Here is a 20,883-nt window from a genome sequence, read left to right on the forward strand (position 1 = left end):
AGAACAGCTGTCAGTATGCCAGGGGACAGTGATGTGTGGATCCCGAGTGGTAATTCCACCCAAGTTAAGGGAGAGAGTGCTAAATGAGCTTCACGAAGGTCATCTGGGAGGGGTGAAAATGAAAAGCCTTGCTAGGACTTATGTGTGGTGGCCGGGGATTGATCAACAATTCGAGGACCTAACTAAGAGCTGCTCAGGATGCCAGAAGGTCCAAAATGCACCACCACATGCCCCTCTACACCCATGGGAGTGGCCCTCCTCTCCATGGCAACGGGTGCATATTGATTTTGCTGGTCCATTCATGGACTCAATGTTCTTAATAGCAGTGGATGCGCACTCGAAATGGCCTGAGGTGATCAAAATGTCCTCAACCACTACAGAGAAAACGATTGCAGTCCTACGGACCATATTTGCCAGGAATGGCTTGCCAGAGCAGATTTGCTCTGATAATGGACCACAGTTTGTGTCCGAAGAGTTTCGGAAATTTATGAAAAGGAATGGGGTAAGGCATTACACATCCGCCCCGTATCATCCAGCCACAAATGGATTGGCCGAGAGGTTCGTACAAACCTTTAAAAAGGCGTTAAAGGCCATGTGCGATGATGAAATTCCACTACAGCATAAGGTGGACAATTTCCTGTAAGCCTACAGAAATGCGACACATGCAGTTACCAACCAGACCCCGGCCATGATGTTCTTTAACCAAAGGTTGAGATCTCGTCTGGATTTGCTCAGACCAAATGTGCGAAGAAATGTTGAGGATAAACAATTCCAGCACATCAATGAGAAGCCGACAAGGAGCTTCAATGTAGGACAACCAGTCTTGGCTCGTGACTACCGAACAGAGAAATGGCAACCCGGAACGATATGCACATGGCAGGGGCCATTAATGTACACAGTGGATGTCGGGGAGAACATTGTGAGACGCCACGTCGACCAGATCTTAGCATCACAGGAACGAGTCAACCCCAGGTCTCGCGTACCTGGGGATGAACCCAACATACCGGTAGCATCTACCTCAGAAACAGTAGCAGTGGAAGCCGATGAAAGGGGGCCAGAATCGCCTCTGCACCAAGAACAAGAACCTCAGGAAAGGCGCTATCCAGAAAGGATCAGGAAGCCGCCCCAAAGACTGAATCTATAAATGGACTATTTCTGTTTAATTTGCATGTTAAAGTGTTAATTGTTATTTGCATATTATGGGTACTGCTAATCTAAAAGGGGAGGAATTGGTAGTGTATGTACCTTTAAGAGAGAACTACTTTTACAGCTCCTGTATACTGTAGTACCGGCAGTGACCACACCTGTATATAAGCTTTGAGCATGCCTCTGTACTGCCAGTCTTGAGACTACTCCAGTAAACACCTGTTGATTGTTAAGTTACAGCCTCCGTGTAGTTATTGGAAAACATCCTACTTTAAGAATCACGGATCTAACAGGAACATGTTGCCATTGTACTCTCTCAATTACCTTTCTGAAAGACTCCCATTGCTCCGATGTGGATTTTCCTTCAAGTAGCTGATCAAGGCGGTGAGCCGTCGTCTTGAACCGCTGCAGTCCGTGTGGTGAAGGTATTCCCACAGTACGGTTTGGGAGGGAGTTCCAGGGTTTTGACCCAGCGACAATGATGGATCGGCGATATACTTCTAAGTCAGGATGGTGTGTGACTTGGAGGGGAAACTGGAGGTGATGGTGTTCCCACCTTGGATTGTGATGTTAGTTTTATGTTCAGTTAAGTAGCAGTCTAATGAATAAGCTCTGATCAAGGCACATTGTCCTCTATACTGTATTGTATATTCCTTTGGTTCTTAAGTAGGGACTACTTTCAGGAATAAAACCAGAAAATGATGGAAACACTCAGCAGGTCAGGCAGCATAGTTAACGTGATCATCAACCTGAAACATTAACTCTGTCTGTCTCTCCGTAGATGCTGCCTGACCTGCTGAGTATTTCCAGTATTTTCTGTTTTTATTTTCTGATTTCCAGCGTCCACAGTATTTTGCTACTACTTTAAGGAAGTCTGTGTAAAATGATTTCTAATTCCCTGATTGTGGATATAGTTTGCCACAAGCTGCAACGACAGCTACATGAATTGCATAAATATTGATGTTTGTAACTTGTGTTAGGATTCCGTTAAGAATGAAATATGATTTCTTTTGGTTTTCTTTGGATGGGACATTAAAGATATCCTGTGATGATTCTACTCCTTTATTGTGGTAAGACTTGTGAAAATATGTTCTTAATTCTTGTGCCATTGCAAGAATTTATCCCACAAACTGGTTTGGGAATCTGAATTTATTTTTACAAAGCTATCAGGTGTAAATTTTATCAGATTGACAAAAGGCAAGTCAAATTCATATTTCTTCCTAAATGGTTGATGTTTGTAGAGTGTGAAAATCCCACTCATTCCTGATCATTTTTTTTCAGAAGTATTTAGTTGTGCTCCAATATTACAATGAAAAGCTTCCAGGATTACAATCAGCTCTCCTGTGAGACCCTGCTGCCGCCATTCCTTGTAATTTATGTTCCTGCACTGTATTTTCTTCAGTATTCTTCAGTATTCATATCCTTTAAACTACATCACTGAAGATGGAACTGTTCTATTTTTATATGACCTTCACCAATACATCAGAAAATGACTCTCAGGATTGCTACTGTGTTTGGCAGGTATGTATGTGATGAATCCTCAGTCTGAATTCACTTCCAGTACTATTAAACATTCACTCTCTCCACCACCGGCGTACCGTGGCTGCAGTCTGTACTATCCACAGGATACACTGCAGCAACTTGCCAAGGCTTCTTCGACAGCATCTCCCAAACCCGTGACCTCCACAACCTAGAAGGACAAGGGCAGCAGGTGCATGGGAACACCACCACCTCCAAGTTCCCCTCCAAGACACACGCCATCCTGACTTGGACATATATCGCTGTTCCTTCATCGTGGCTGGGTCAAAATCCTGGTCCCCTTACCGAACAGCACTGTGGGAGTACTTTCACGACATGGACTGCAGCGGTTCAAGAAGAAGGCCCACCGCCACCTTCTCAGGGGCGACTAGGGATGGGCAATAAATGCTAGCCTCGCTATAGACACCCATATCCCGAGAATTAATTTTAAAAAGTGTTGAGTTTATATATAAGGTTCGTAGAGGGCGCAGTGGTGAAGCATGTTGGTGACAGGATACAGATTTGGACCCAATTTTCCAAGTAGAAACATTCTAATCTGCTGTACAAGGGTGGAACCAAGCAAATGCCAGCCAAATGGATACAGGAAATAACAGAGGAAAGGCACACCAGCCTTGTATTGCAGCCCTGGTAGCTGTAGATTAGCAGGTCCTGCCAGATTACAAACTTCATCTTACAGACTGAATCTTACTTGTTGCCTAACTGATGCACTGATAGTTAAGGGACTGACTATAAATGCTCATAATCAAACTGATTGATAATTACTGGAATAAAAGGAGTATCTGTAAATATTTATACTCTAGGTCAGCAGGGCCCTGCTGCCCTCCCCTCTTCCCAAACTATCTCCACCTCCCTTTAGGCTGGGAAATGGGACATGGTCCTAAATAAGCAAAATAAAATGGTGTCTAATAGCACTAGAAACAATCCTTATAAGAGCTGGAGTTAGAACTCGCGATTACTGATTCTAATAGAAAGCTAATTGGCAGCTGTGATAATGACTGGAGTCAGCGTATTTAGAAGTTGGCACCCCGGGTCTTTATAATGATGGCACTGTAACTAAGCAAAAGCTGGCTATGAAGGTTAAAGCGGTCTGAATGCCTAAAAACATTTTCAAATTATAGAACTATACAAGTTTGGAGAAGTTTAGAAGTTTACTGAAAGAAAGACTTGCATTTATATAGCGACTTTCACGACCACCGGAGGTCCCAAAGTGCTTTACAGCCAATGAAGTACTTTCTGAAGTGGTGTCACTGTTCTAATGTAGGAAACGCGACAGCCAATTTACGCACAGCAAGCTCCCACAAACAGCAATGTGATAATGACCAGATAATCTGTTTTTTGTTATGTTGATTGAGGGATAAATATTGGCCAGGATACCGGGGCTAGCTCCCCTGCTCTTATTGCCATTGGATCTTTTATGTCCACCTGAGAGGGTAGACAGGGCCTCAGTTCAACATCACATCTGAAAGACGGCACCTCCGACAGTGCCGCACTCCCTCAGCAATGCACTGTCAACCTAGATTTTTGTGCTCAGTGTCTGGAGTGGGACTATGAACCCACAACCTTGTGACTAAGAGGCACAGGTGCTACCAGCTGAGCTACTGCTGACACAGCACAGATGAGGCCGTCATTCTAGAACAATCCAAAACTAATCCCTACTGCCCTGCTCTCCCCGTAGCCCTGTACCTTCCTTTGCATCAAATATTTATCTAGTTTTCTATTAATTGTCTCTGCCTCAGCCATTTACTTTTCTATACCCCAACAACCCTCTGAGTAAATGCATTTCTCCTATCCTCTCTCCTTTCTCTCAGTGACACTTTTAAATTGCTGACCCCTCGTCACTGACCGCCTCACCCCACCAGCCAGAAGAGATAGTGGGGGTGAAGTTGGTCAAGGGTGGTAGCACAAAATGGGGGATGGTGAATCGGCAGCCTGTTTTACACCCCGCCCAATTTTCTATTCCAGGGAAATTCCAGGATACTGGCCCAATGATGATGAAGGAATGGCAATATATGTCCGAGCCAGGGTTGTGTGTTACCTCGAAGTGATGATGTTCCGCGGATCACAAAATGCCATGGAGTGAGTTCATAGAAGTTGTGCTCAAGGCCCCTACCTGACTGAAGGAGGAAGCTTTCTGATGTGTAGTTGCTTCGGGAAAAACAATGGAAGGGGGGAAAGAGAAATAGAAACATAGAAACATAGAAGATAGGAGCAGAAGTAGGCCATTCAGCCCCTCGAGCCTGCTCCGCCATTCAATGAGATCATGGCTGATCATTCAAATTCAGTACCCTGTCCCTGCCTTCTCCCCAAATCCCTTGATCCCTTTAGCCTTAAGAAATATATCCAACTCCTTCTTGAATATATTTAATGAATTGGCCTCTACTGCCTTCTTTGGTAGAGAATTCCACAGGTTCGCCACTCTCTGGGTGAAGAAATTCCTCCTCATCTCTGTCCTAAATGGCTTACCCCTTATCCTTAGACTGTGACCCCTGGTTCTGGACTCCCCCGCCATCGGGAACATCCTTCCAGCATCTAGTCTGTCTAGTCCTATTAGAATTTTATAAGTTTCGATGAGATCCCCTCTCATTCTTCTAAACTCCAGCAAGTATAAGCCCAATCGACCCAATCTCTCCTCATACGTCATTCCTGCCATCCCAGGTATCAGCCTGGTGAATCTTCGCTGCACTCCCTCCATGGCAAGAACATCCTTCCTCAGATAATGAGACTGAATCTAACAATAATAATGATTTAAAGGAGGATTTCAGCCATTGCTTTTGTTTTAAAAACAGAAAATGTTGGAGTCATAGAATCATAGAAATTTACAGCACAGAAGGAGGCCATTCGGCCCATCGTGTCTGTGCTGGCCAAAAATAGCCATCCAGCCTAATCCCACTTTCCAGCTCTTGGTCCGCAGCCCTGTAGGCTATGGCACTTCAAGTGCATATCCAAGTACTTTTTAAATGCGATGAGGGTTTCCACCTCTACCACCCTTTCAGGCAGTGAGTGCCAGACCCCCACCACCCTCTGGGTGAAAAAATTTCTCTTCAGCTCCCCTCTAACCCTCCTACTAATTACTTTAAATCTATACCCCCTGGTTATTGACCCTTTTGCTAAGGGAAATAGGTCCTTCCTATTCATTCTATCTAGGTCTCTCATAATTTTACACTAGGGTTGCAAAATTCTGGGAATTTTTAAAAGAGGAAACTTTCCATGGGAATTTTCAGGAATTTATGGGAATTTTGAGTTTTTTTGCACACTGATGGTTTTTGTCTCTGACCCTTATACTATATTTGTCATCAAAATAGACATACTGTTCCATACAAATAAAAACAGGCTTTCAAAACTTTATTTAGGTTATAATTTTGAACTTTATTGAACCCCCACAAAAAAGACCCATCTAAAATAAAATAAGCCAAGTAAGAAGATAAACATATATTGATTAAGAAATTCCTTAATAATTAAGATTCCATCTCTGTTAGTAATTTTAAGCGAGGACCTATGAAAAAAAATGAAAGAAATACAAAAAAAAACAATGTTATGCTAGCATGTGCTTTTTTGGGCAAAGTTCCCAATATTCCCAAGCTAAACTTCCCGTGGAAAATTTCTGGAAATTTACAGGAAACTTTCCACCCATTCGCAACCCTATTTTATACACCTCAATTAGGTCTCCCCTCAGCCTCCTCTGCTCCAAAGAAAACAACTGCAGCCTATCCAATCTTTCCTCATAGCTAAAATTCCCCACTCCTGGAGAACTTACCGTTATAAATTATACAGGTTTGTGCTTTGGAAATAATATCCCTCTGAGCAGCATCAAATTCAGTTCCAATCTCACAGTTCCTGATGTAAGGGAATTAAGAAACAGCGCATTGCGATGGCTGGGAATTCGACCGCAGGAAGTACTCAGCAGGTCAGGCAGCATCTGTGGAGAGAGAAACAGAGTTAACGTTTCAGGTCGATGACCTTTCGTCAGAACGGGAAAAAGTTAGAGATGTAACAGCAAGTACAGAGGCAGGGAAAGGGGGAGGGGAGGAAAGAACAAAAGGGAAGGCCTGTGATAGGGTGGAAGACAGGAGAGATTGAATGACAAAAGGGATGATATTCCAAGGCAAAAGGAGATGGTAATGGGACAAGTAAAGAAACAAAGGATGGGTCTAGAGGAGGTGTAAATGGGAATATCAGGATCATCTCCAACAGCTGCCGTCCGAAAAAATGGGGGCAGAGGTTATGATCTGAAATTGTTGAACTCAATGTTGAGTCCGGAAGGCTGTAAAGTGCCTAATCGAAAGATGAGATGCTGTTCCTCGAGCTTACATTGAGCTTCATTGGAAAAGTGTAAGAGACCAAGGACAGAGAGGTCAGAGTGGGAGTGGAGTGGAGAATTAAAGTGACAGGCGACCGGAAGCTCGGGGTCACGCTTGCAGACTGAACGGAGGTGTTCCGCAAAGTGGTCACCCAATCTGCTGCATATTTCCAGCATTTTCTGTTTTCATTTCAGATTTCCAGCATCCGCACTATTTTGCTCTTGTTTTTGTTTTGTTCAAATGTGTTGAAAGTCTCTGTGTCTCATTCGATGAGCTTCACTGACATCTTGGCTGTGAACACCGTGCCAGCTTGAATTCTTGATGTCGAGAGAACGCAGGGGACCAATGATTAGACAAATACATCAAATGATTAAGGAGTTTCTTCTGTACTGAAATGCTTCTTTTTTTTTATAACAGGATTATGTGTGAATGCTAGATGCGTGATGAACTAGTGCCAAATGGAACAGCACTTCTGGCTCTTTGGATTGCTGGCTCGCTGTCAAGCACCCTCGGAGCCATGTTTCGGCAGTCTGGTGAGGCCTTGTTTACACAAGCCCTGTCAGGGCTGCAGAGACTACCCACTATTTTAAGGTATGTGTTTCAGCCATACAAATAGTAAAACCCCAAGTGGTGAATTTTTTACTTCAAACCTTTCACAACTACAAACCTATATTTAGGTTTGAACAGTGACAAACCTAACTTTTATCCATATCGGCAATGGATCAAGACTTTTCAGTGTCTGTGAATGAACAACTACCTTTACTCTCTTTTAAGACCCTCTTTAAAACCTACCTCTTTGACCAAGCTTTTAGCCTCCTCTCTTAATATCTCCTTCTTTGGCTCGGTGTCAATTTTTGTACGATTGTGCATCTGTGAAGCGCCTTGAGATGTTTTCCTATGTTAAAGATGTTATACAAAAACTTGTAGTTGTTGTAAAATAGGTGCTCTTACTTGAGTGCTTATAGGAACTTCTCTATCTCACCTATTTAATCTCCAGAGGGAAAAGTCATGCAAACATTATCAAACAGAAATTCAGAACATTCATCCATCCTCCCATCTCTACTGTTCAGCCTTGGTAGGCTGCCCTACCTAGATCAGGGGGATCTATATATGTTGTCCTACCCCCGCCCCAAGAGTAGAGGCACCATCATGTTCGATGATCGTGTACCAATTGATTATTTCAGTCTGCACCTATCCCTGTATCCTACAGTCCCTTTCACAATCATATATTTATCTGGCTGTTTTATATAAAAAATTATTACACGATCACAGCTAGCTCGAGCTATCTTCCCCCACAGTTAACATTAACAGAGATAATACCTAGGACATAAGAACATAAGAAATAAGAGCAGGAGTAGGCCATACGGCCCCTCGAGCCTGTTCCGCCGTTCAATAAGATCATGGCTGATCATCGACCTCAACTCCACTTTCCCGTCCGATCTCCATATCTCCCCATGGGTCCAAAAATCTATATCTCAGCCTTGAATATACTTAAAGACTCAGCATTCACAGCCCTCTGGGGCACAGAATTCCAAAGATTCACAACCCTCTGAGTGAACAAAATCCTCCTCATCTCAGTCTTAAATGGCCGACCCCTTATCCTGCGACTATGCCCCCTAGTTCTAGACACTTGGACCTGGCGTGTTGCTGTGCATGTGATATGCTTTCTTACCTACCGGAAAGGCATGTTTGTTAGTCAAATGTTTACATTTTCTTTCATTCAAAGCATTTGTAAATTTTTCAGCTGTTGCTACCTTTGTGTTGTGTCATGCAACACAATTCATCTCCTGTGCCCTCAGGAATTCAAACTCAGCGAGGCCCAGGTATTTGAAGGATCTGCAAAGCATGGTGTGTCTGTGCTCAGCAAAAAGTCAATTTCAGTAAGTAGACCGAGTCGTCTATGAACTAGAACCTTATGCATGCTGTAAGTGGGATAATGCAGCAAATGGCTATGGTTTACCCCTTATCTATGGTATGTCATAACAGGGATCAATGTTGGAAGTCCACCATGTTCTTCTGGCTACGCCAGAAAGTATTAAACACCATACTGTCAGGTTGATATGCATAGGCTAAAAATAATAGTCGGATTTATTTACAAGTAATGCATCACTCAGAAGTAGCAGGACCTAGTGGGACTGATGATGGACGCAGATATCGCTGCGTCTTACATTGCTGCCTGTGCACAAATGAGCTGACACTGTACGTTAAAACAAAATCAGCTCATTGGTTTATGATGTGCTGGGAGAGCATCAAGGATGTGCAGATAGGATTTCCAGCACCATAGAATCATACAGCACAGAGGGAGGTCATTTGGCGCAACGTGCCTGTGTTGGCTCTTTGAAAGAGCTATCCAATTAGTCCCACTCCCCATAGCCTTCCTTTTCAAGAAGTTATCTAATTCTCTTTTGAAATTTGCTATTGAATCTGCTTCCACCACCATTCCAGGCAGTGCATTCCAGATCACCACAACTCGCTGCCTACAAAAATGTCACCTCATCTCCCCTCTGGTTCTTTTTCCAGTCACCTTAAATCTGTGTCCTCTGGTTACAGCAGTTCACTCCAGTGCAAACAACTCCGCATAAATAGCTGCTGGTCCATACAGGGCAGCAGGACAATTTGCATGGGTGGGCGGAGGGGAAGGGAGAGGATAGTGCCTGACCAGAATTAGCCTTTTGAGGCCAGCAGTCCATCTGCAAACAAGCTGGGTGGCCCTAGTGGAAGATCAGGACCACCCAGATGAAAAAAAACGGAAACATTTTCCTACAACCCTCCCTGGGAACAGGTGCAGAGTGACTGGTGCATGTTTTAAGCATGATAGCCACATTATGGGGACACAGCCTGAATTTGCATCTGAAATAGGCCCTTGATCAGCCTTGCATTTTTGTTTATTTGTTCTCAGATTGTGGGCATCGCTGGCAAGGCTGCATTTATTGCCCATCCCCTATGTGCCCCGAGGGCATTGAGAGTCAACTATGTAGTGTGGAGACTGGAGTCACAGGTAGACCAGACCAGGTAGGAGTGGCTGGTTTCCTTCCCTGAAGGACATTAGTGAACCAGTTGGGTTTTTACAACAATCCAACAGCTTTTGTGGTTATTTTATCCGATGCCAGCCCACGAATGACCAGATTTACTAATTTCAACTTCCCGACTTGCTTTGGTGGAATTTGACCTCGCAGTCTCTGGATTGCTAGTCCACCAGTAGCTTGCCGTACCCTATATAGTTAGTGTGCAGACTCCTGGCACCCTGGGCGCTTGAAGCTGCATTGCCCCCCCCCGCGCTCAGCGCAATGAGCACGGGGAAGTCCTCACACCTCTGCAACCAATAACACAGGGTGGTGCTTTGGACACCACAGGCCACATAATCAGCCCCAGCGGGTTAATGATGATACAGATAGAATTACTAGTATCAATCCACAAAGGATTACAATACTCTCTCTGGAACATATTTCTTATGCTGGGGGCAGGGAAGTGGCTTTGAGCCCAAGATCAGCCATGATCTTATTGAATGGTGGAGCAGGCTCAAGGGGCCAAGTGGCCTATTCCTGTTCCTATTTCTTATGTTCTTATGTTCAACTTACCACCCAAAGTAAATGTGGGTTTATAGAAACTGTCTGATAATTCTTTCTCATAACTCAATGGTGTCTATAACAGACAGCCAACCTGTAGGACTGATTTTACGGTAAGTTGAAGATCTACCTTACAGTTCTTTAAGTTACATTTTTAGAGTGCCCATAGAACTGTTCCTCAGTCTGATATAAAGCTTCAGGAAAGAAGAGTAAATTAGCGGGGGGAAATAACTCAAAAGTAAACTCATTACTGTAGATTGTGCAGCTGCTGCCACTAGAGGTGAGTGAGAGTCTTCGACCCGTCTTAGCTCGTTTACATAGAAACAGCTTTGATGGGCTGAATAGCTTGCTCCTGCTTTTCAGTTTTGTTTTTAGCCTAAAGCACTTCAACCAGCTTCGTCACTGCATCCAACAAGTTAACCCCAGTCAAGAATGAAAACCCTTATTTGTCTGTCATATGAACATACCCTGAATTTTGAGTTAATTTTTTAATCCCCCCTCCCTGTTTGAAAACATGTCTACAATATTCTCTGGCAAATTTTTACGATAGGAATGGTAGCATAGTGGTTATGTTACTGGGCTAGTAATCTAGAGGCCTGGACTAATAATCTGGAGCCATAAGGGTTCAAATCCCATGATGGCAGCTGGAGAATTTAAATTCAATTAATTAAATAAATCTGGAATAAAAAGCTAATATCAGTAATGGTGACCTATAAAACCCATCTGGTTCACTAATGTACTTTAGAGAAGGAAATCTGCTGTCCTTACCTGGTCTGGCCTATATGTGACTCCAGACCCACAGCAATGTGGTTGATTCTTAACTGCCCTCTGAAATGGCCCAGCAAGCCACTCAGTTGTACAAAACAATTATAAGAATAAAACCAGATGGACCACCTAGGCACTGGCTGCAAACATGACAACGGCGCACCCAGCCCAGCCGACCCTGCACGTCCTCCTCACTAACGTCTGGGGACTTGTGCCAAAATTGGGAGAGCTGTCCCACAGACTAGTCAAGCAACAGCCTGACATAGTCATACTCACAGAATCATACCTTTCAGCCAATGTCCCAGACTCCTCCATTACCATCCTTGGGTATGTCCTGTCCCACCGGCAGCGGCACAGGAGGGAGTGGCCCTGGGAGTCCTCAACATTGACCATGGGAGTACCTGGGCTGCACCGGTTCAAGAAGGCGGCTCACCACCACCTTCTCAAGGGCAATTAGGGATGGGCAATAAATGCTGGCCTTGCCAGCAACGCCCACATCCCAGGAACGAGTGAAAAAAACATTTTTTTTTTACCCTACTACCACCTGACCCTGACTTCGACGTGCTGAGCCCTGTTGAACAAGATAATGGGCCAAATGTATTTCGCAGCAATGCAACAAGAGCTTGAAAAACAAAAAGGTGAGAGGATGTGTTCAATGTGCATATAGAAAATATTGCTGCAAATATTTAACATATGTCTCAATCACTCATAACAAACTGCCTGTTACCATTTCTTATTGGTGCTGTGCTAGATTATGCATTGAAGTGATTATCATTTGTCATGTACAATCTGTCTGTAGAATCTATAAGGCAAGGATAGTGATTGATTTGTGAAAATGGAACATGTTTAAAAATAATAGTATGCTTCATGATAATGCATTCACAGCTATTAGCATAGTTCTGATTCCATCCACGAAGTAATGCGATTACTCATTATTATTTGGGTAAATGAAGCATAAATTACGAGTACTTTAATAGGACTTGACAGTCAGGTCATTTTTGTTCTCCCTCTTTAGAAAACCCCTAGTTTTATCTCACGCTCATTATCCTCTCTCTGCGAGGTTCAGCTGTTATAAAAGTTCAAGAGGCTGGCCTGGCATGTTTTCTGAAGCGCCATTTTACATCAATGAGAAGAGGCTGTCACCTTTAAAGGCTAACAAGTAATGCATCAAACCATTTTCACTTTCTCCTACCTGGGTTTGTGTTCAAATTAATGAACTTCCTGTCTGCCAAATACCAGATAAAGCCACATTTTAACCAAAACAATATCAACAGCAGATATGAGCTCTAATATACTTATGTAACATGTTTATTAGTGCAGTTCTAATAAGCTCATTAATAGTCTCCTAAAGTATCACTGCATAATTAACAAGCTGTCCAGTATAATTGGAAGTGCTGTCTTGTGTACCTGACCTTTTTACCCTTTTCCCTCCAATCAGCTACCTCTTCCATACATAGCTCAGCTTTGGTCATTAGCTATAATCACCTTTGAGAACAGTGGGTAGTCAATAACCTGCTCGCATCTGATTCACCTTCTGTTTAAGAACATAAGAACATAAGAAATAGGAGCAGGAGTAGGCCAATCGGCCCCTCGAGCCAGCTCCGCCATTTAATAAGATCATGGCTGATCTGATCCTAACCGCCAATCTACTATCACAGAACCATCTCCTGAATCTAACAGAATTAGACACACGAAATAGGAGCAGGATCAGGTTACACGGCCCCTGGGCCCGCTCCGCTACCCACAGGGCCATGTCCGATCCGAACCTAGACTCATGTCCAAATTCCTGCCCGCTCCCCGTAACCCTTAATTCCCTTTACTTCTAGGAAACTGTCTATTTCTGTTTTAAATTTATGTAATGATGTAGCTTCTGCAGCTTTTTGGGGCAGCATATTCCATGCACCTACCACCCTCTGAGTGAAGTAGTTCCTCCTCATCTCAGTTTTGAAAGAGCAGCCCCTTATTCAAAGACTATGCCCCCTAGTTCTAGTTTCACCCATCATTGGGAACATCTTCCCCGCATCCACCCGATCCAACCCCTTCACAATCTTATATGTTTCAATAAGATCGCCTCTCATTCTTCTGAACTCCAATGAGTAGAGTCCCAATCTACTCAACCTCTCCTCATATGTCCATCCCCTCATCCCCGGCATTAACCGAGTGAACCTTCTTTGTACTGACTCGAGAGCAAGTATGTCTTTTCTTAAGTATGGACACCAAAACTGTACGCAGTATTCCAGGTGCGGTCTCAACAATACCTTGTACAACTGAAGCAATACATCCCTATTTTTATATTCTATCCCCCTAGCAATGGAAGCCAACATTCCATTGGCCTTCTTAATCACTTGCTGCACCTGCATACTAACCTTTTGAGTTTCGTGCACCAGGACCCCCAGATCCCTTTGTACTTCAGTACTTTCCAGTTTCTTGCCATTAAGATAATAGCTTGCTCTACGATTTTTCCTGCCAAAGTGCATAACCTCACACGTTCCAGTATTGTATTCCATCTGCCAAATCTCTGCCCACTTACTTAGCCTGTCTATGTCCCCTTGAAGGTTTTTTATGTCCTCCTCACTCACTACTTTCCCTCCAATCTTAGTATCATCTGCAAACTTGGATATGTTACACTCGGTCCCCTCCTCCAAATCGTTAATATAGATTGTAAAGAGTTGGGGACCCAGCACCGACCCCTGCGGAACACCACTAGTTACTGATTGCCAGTCTGAGAATGAACCATTTATCCCAACTCTCTGCCTTCTGTTAGATAGCCAATCCTCTATCCATGCCAGAATATTACCCCCAATCCCGTGATTTTTTATCTTAAGCAATAATCTTTTCTTTGGCACCTTGTCAAATGCCTTTTGGAAGTCTAAATACACTACGTCCACTGGTTCCCCTTTATCCACCCTATATGTTACTTCCTCAAAGAACTCCAGCAAATTTGTCAAACATGACTTCCCCTTCATAAAACCATGCTGACTTTGTCCTATTAAATTATGATTATCCAAATGTCCTGTTACTGTCTCCTTAATAATGGACTCCAAAATTTTACCTACCACAGATGTTAGGCTAACCGGTCTATAGTTTCCAGCCTTCTGTCTACTGCCCTTTTTAAATAAGGGTGTTACATTAGCAGTTTTCCAGTCTGCCGAGACCTTTGCTGAGTCCAGGGAGTTTTGGAAAATTATTACCAATGCATCCACAATCCCTACCGCCACTTCCCTCAAGACCCTAGGATGTAAGCCATCAGGTCCAGGTGATTTATCCGCCTTGAGTCCCATTATTTTACTGAGTACCACTTCCTTAGTGATTTTGATCGTGTTTAGCTCCTCCCCCCCCTTTAGCCCCCTGTTTGTCCAGTGTTGGGATATTCTTAGTGTCTTCTACTGTAAAGACTGATACAAAATATTCATTCAGTGTTTTTGCCATCTCCATATTTCCCACCATTAATTTCCCGGTCTCATCCTCTAAGGGACCAACATTTACTTTAGCCACCCTTTTTCTTTTTATATAACTATAAAAACTCTTACTATCTGTTTTTATATTTTTTGCTAATTTACTTTCATAATCTATCTTCCCTTTCTTAATCAATCTTTTTGTTATTTTTTGCTGTCTTTTAAAGTTTTCCCAATCCTCTATCCTCCCACTAGATTTGGCTACCTTATATGCCCTTGTTTTTAGTCGAATACTATCCTTAATTTCTTTACTTAGCCACGGATGGCTGTCTTTTCTTTTACACCCTTTTCTTCTCAGTGGGATATATTTTTTTTGGAAGTTGTAAAATAACTCCTTAAATATACACCACTGATCATGTATCGTCTTACCCTTTAATCTATTTTCCCAATCCACTCTACTCAATTCTGCTCTCATACCTTCATAGTCTCCTTTATTCAAGCTTAGCACGCTTGTTTGAGATCCAACCTTCTCACCCTCTAATTGAATATGGAATTCAACCATGTTATGGTCACTCATTCCAAGGGGATCCTTTACTAGGACATTTTTAATTAATCCTGTCTCGTTACACAGGACCAGATCTAAGGTTGCTTGCCCCCTGGTCGGTTCAGTTACATACTGCTCAAGAAACCCATCCCTAATACACTCAATGAACATATCCTCAAGGCAGCCCTGCCCAATTTGATTTGTCCAATTAATATGATAGTTAAAATCCCCCATAATTATAGATGTTCCCTTATTACAAGCCTCAACTATTTCTTGATTGATACTCCATCCAACATAGTTGCAACTGTTCGGAGGCCTATCGACTACGCCCACTAGTGCTTTTTTCCCCTTATTATTCCTTACCTCCACCCAAACTGTTTCATTATCCTGATCTTTTGACCCAATATCATTTCTCTGTATTACAGTGATTCCTTCCTTTATTAACATAGCCACCCCACTTCCCCTTCCTTCCTGCCTGTCCTTCCTGATCGTTAAATAACCTGGTATGTTTAATTCCCAGGCATTGTCACCCTGCAGGCATGTTTCTGTAATGGCCACAAGATCATACCCATATGTAGTTATTTGTGCCATTAACTCGTCTATTTTGTTACGAATGCTACGTGCATTCAGATAGAGAACTTTCAAAGATGTTTTGTGACACTTAGTTCCTGCTTTTGCCCTTTTTATTACTTTACCTTTTACTCCATACCTTCTGCCCCTTCCTGACACGCTCTGGTTTTTAATTTCCCCACTGCTACCTAAATCTATGACCTTCTCTGTTGTCATTTTTATTATTTGCTCTCTAGGAACCTCCCCCCGACTAGTTAGTTTAAAGCCCTCTCTACAGCCCTAGTTATATGATCCGCCAGGACTCTAGTCCCAGCACTGGCCAAGTGAAGCCCGTCCCAACGGAACAGCTCCCTCCTGCCCCAGTACTGGTGCCAGTGTCCCAGGAAGCAAAACCCATTTCTCCCACACCAGTCTTTGAGCCACGCATTTAACTCTCTAATTTTATTTGTCCTAGCCAAATTCGCTCGTGGCTCAGGTAATAATCCAGAGATTATTACCCTTGAGGTTCTGTTTTTTAATTTGACCCCTAGCTGTTCATACTCCTTTAACAGAACCGGCTTCCTAGTCCTATCTACGTCATTTGTACCAACATGGACCACGACAACTGGATCCACCCCCTCCCACTGCAAGTTTCTTTCCAGCCCAGAGGAGATGTCCTTAACCCTGGCACCGGTAGACAACACAGCCTTCGGGACTCTCGCTCTCGGCTGCAGAGAACTCTATCTATCCCCCTAATAATACTATCCCCTACCGCTACAACATTTCTAGTTACTCCCCCCTCTTGAATGGCCCCCCGTTCCACGTGTTGTGGCCAGGTTGCTCATCCTCCCTGCAGTCCCTGCTCCCGTCCCCACAGGGAGTAAGAACCTCGAACCTGCTGGACAAGAGCAAGGGCTGCGGCTCCTCCAGCTCTACCTCCTGGATCCCCGTACCTGCCTCACTTGTAGTCACACCGTCCTGTCCCTGACCATGGGCTACATCTGAATTAATTAACTTCATAGGTGTGATCACCTCCTGATACACAGAGTCCAGGTACTTCTCCCCCTCCCTGATATGTCACAGTGTCTGAAGCTCAGACTCCAGCTCATCAACACGGAGCTGGAGTTCCTGTAGCAGCAGACACTTGTCACAGATGTAATCACCATGAGCCTCAATGGGGTTCACCGGCTCCCACATCTCGCAACAGTAACACATCACCTGCTCCATTCTATGTAATTAATTAAACTTTTTATTGTTAGTTATGGACACCCTCTGCCCGATTATAGATGCTAGTATCCCTTTTAATTAATTGGATTTAATTTAAATCAATCCCTCTAATTACACCAGTTAAATGGTTTACCAACAGTCACTCTGCACCAGAAAGGCCTTATTAACTACAACCCACAGAGTTAAAGTTTGAAGAGAGCACCTAACACCCCACTTATCCTAACTCACACACTTACCCAAACTCACAGCACTCTCTGCTGACTCGCACTCTGGAACATTGCATTGGTCTAATGGCTGCGCTAGATCTGGGCTGCCACCCACTTGGTTGTTGGATCAGACAGTACAGTTTTGGAGTATTAGGAACTGTAATGTATGTACCTTTAAGGGGGAGAACTACTTTTTACAGCTCATGTATACTGTAGTGCCGGCAGTGACCACACCTGCATATAACATTGATTAGTAATCTGTACAGTTCAGTTGCAGTTTGAACCACATTGAGTAAACACCTGTAGTACCGTTCTCTGCAGTCCTTTTCTTATTATTACACGGACGTAACAGTGGCAATGAGCAAGTTCGAACCTACCTGCAACTCTGCATCACCTCCCAGGGATTCGCTCCTGGAGAACAGTGGAAGAAGGTCGAGTCCAGAAGCACGGGCGTCGACCACGGGCAACTGCCCAGTCATCCAGCGGAGATTTGAGCATCGCAGGGGAGGCTGTCGAGAGCCAGGCTTGGCTTTCCAGTCACGGTGGTCCAGCAAAACGGGCTGGCAACAGGTACTGTGCAGACCCTTCCCGGACAGCGACGGGCTAGAGCCCGACCGAGCGGCACAGAAAAAGGCCGAGCAGCGTCGACGGGGGAGAGAGAGAGGGCAGAGCGCACAGGGCGCAGCCGGTGTTCAGGACTGAGCGGCATCAACGGGGGAGAGAGGCGAGAGAGAGCAGAGCGCAGCCGGTGGTCAACGGCTGAGCAGCGTCAACGGGGGAGAGAGGCGCGCAGGAAAACGCGAGGCGCTGCCATTGCCACGAGGACCGCAGAGAGCGGCGTTGGCAGCAGCGCAGGAGCAGCGCACGAAACCCATAGGGCGTTGCCATTTGCCACGAGGACCGCCGAGAGCGGCATTGGCAGCAGCGTGGGAGACGCCATTTTAAGCCGCAGCGGGGAAGAAAGGAAAGCGCGGGAGACGCCATTTTAAGCCAGTCTAACCACACCCAAAAATGCCGAAGAGTGGCAGTATTACAGCGTTCGACAATGAAGTCGAAGATTGGACGACATATGTCAAACGTATAGAAGTATACTGCAAGGCGAATGAAGTGCCAGATGACAAGAAAGCGCTGGTATTGTTGAATTCAATGGGTGCAAAAACGTATGGCTTACTACAAAACCTAGTAACCCCAGAGAAGCCAGTAGAAAAGGATTTTGAAAACATAGTGTCAATCCTACAGGACCACTTAAACCCCACACCGCTGCTGATAGCAGAAAGTTTTAAGTTTCACAAAAGGAACCAGCATAAAGATGAAAGTAATGCTGAGTAGTTAATGGAACTGTGCAAGCTATCGAAACACTGCCAGTTTGGAACGGGACTAACAGATACTTTAAGGGAGAAGTTTGTGTGTGGGCTTCAAAGTGAAGGAACCCAGAAACGGCTTCTATCAGAAAAGGATCTTACGCTGGACAAGGCCGTCAGCATTGCAGTATCACACAAAGCAGCAGCACGAGGTGCTGCAGAGATACAATGGAGACCGCAAGAATATGGCACAAATGAAATGTCATACGGAACAGTGAAGTGCTATCGCTGCGGCAGAACAACACACGACCATAATGATTGCTGGTTCAAGAACAAAGTGTGCAGACAGTGTGGAAAAGTAGGACACATAGCAAGAGTCTGCAGGTCGGGAAAGAAAACCAGCAGCAAGAAATCTCCACAGGAGAAGTACAAGAAGGTACATAAGGTGACAGAATGTATTTCAGATGAACAGAAGAGTGATACAGACTCCGGAAGCAAGGAGCTGGGTTGTCTGCAACTACATAATGTGATCAAAACGGAGGATCACCAAACTATCTGGGTCATGCTCAAGATAGCAGGAGTCCAAGTGAAAATGGAATTGGACACAGGATCAGCCCTAACAGTCATAAACCGAAGGGACTACAAGCGGCTATTCTCACATATACCCTTGAGAGATACAAAGATTGTCTTGAAGACGTACACGGGGCAAAAGGTCTACCCCAAAGGAAAAATAAGGGTGAACGTTATATATAACGGCAAGGAAACACCAAAAATGGACCTATATGTATTGCCAGATGGAGGACCACCACTACTAGGACGTGAATGGATCCGGAAGATACAGCTAGATTAGCATTCCATACAAGCACTGACTGTAGATGCCAAAAAGGATGACGACGTCACACCTGGACGACTGTCAAAAATGCTAACTGACGCACAAGAAGTGTTCCAGCAGGGACTCGGAACACTAAAAGGCATAACAGCGACGATCAAAATAGAGGAAAATGCAAGCCCAAAGTTTTTTAAGGCCAGACCGGTACCTCATGCGATCCGCCCAGCCGTCGAAGCAGAGCTGGAAGGTTTGGAACGTTCAGGAGTACTGTCCAAAGTGGACTGGAGCGAGTGGGCTACACCCATCGTTCCTGTAATGAAGAGGTCGTTGAGTAATACGCCTGGGGAACCAAAGAAGGTTCGCATCTGTGGGGACTTTAAGGTGACAGTGAACCCAGTCCTTCACACTGTACAATATCCGCTTCCGCGGATTGAAGATATTTTTGCCTCGCTATCTGCAGGAAAACGCTTCACTAAGATTGATCTGGCCCAGACGTACCTGCAAATGGAGGCAGAAGAAGCCTCGAAACAGTACCTCACAATCAACACTCACAAAAGTCTCTACCAATACAACCGGCTGGTGTTCGGGGTAGCATCAGCTCCGGCTATTTGGCAAAGGGCAATGGATCAAGTCCTGCAAGGGATTCCAGGGACCCAGTGTTATTTGGACGACATCCTGGTCACGGGTGAAAATGACAGTGATCACCTCGCCAACCTGGAGCAGGTGCTCACTAGATTGAAGGAATATGGGCTCCGAGCTAATCGCCACAAATGCGAATTTTTCCAGAAGCAGAACTCGTATTGTGGCCATGTTATTGATAAAGAGGGGTTACATAAGTCCCCTGAAAAGATTGAGGCAGTAGTCAAGGCTCCAGCACCAGAAAATGTGTCACAACTGAGGTCGTTCCTCGGGCTGGTGAACTACTACCATAAGTTCTTGCTGAATTTGTCTACCGTACTACACCCACTGAACACCCTACTGCAAACGGGGGTACCATGGAAGTGGAGTGACGAATGTAAACGAGCTTTCCAGAAGAGCAAAGCATTGATCACATCAAAAGAGGTGTTGGCTCATTTCAACCCAGCACTATCAATTCGGTTGGCGTGTGATGCACCACCCTATGGCATTGGAGCGGTGCTGTCGCACAAATTCCCGGACGGCTCGGAGAGGCCAGTAGCCTTTGCGTCTCGGTCACTAACTTCAGCCGAGCGTAACTATGCCCAGATTGACAGGGAGGCCCTCAGCCTAGTGTGGGGAGTGAAAAAGTTCAATCACTATCTGCACGGGCAGAAGTTCACCTTGCTGACTGACCACCAACCACTTGTCTCCATCTTTAATCCAAAGAAGGGCGTTCCGGTGATGGCTGCGCAACGGCTACAAAGATGGTCCATTTTTCTAGGGGCGCACCAATATGAAATCGAGTATAAGGGCACGAAACAGCATGCAAACGCTGATGGGCTATCACGCCTGCCACTGCCTACTGCGGAGGAAGCACCAGCAGTGGATCCTGTCGAAATA

The sequence above is a fragment of the Somniosus microcephalus genome, chromosome 7 (genome assembly GCF_052327205.1).
Source record: "Somniosus microcephalus isolate GS21.2 chromosome 7, FLI_Smic_1.0, whole genome shotgun sequence".
Taxonomy (NCBI): domain Eukaryota; kingdom Metazoa; phylum Chordata; class Chondrichthyes; order Squaliformes; family Somniosidae; genus Somniosus; species Somniosus microcephalus.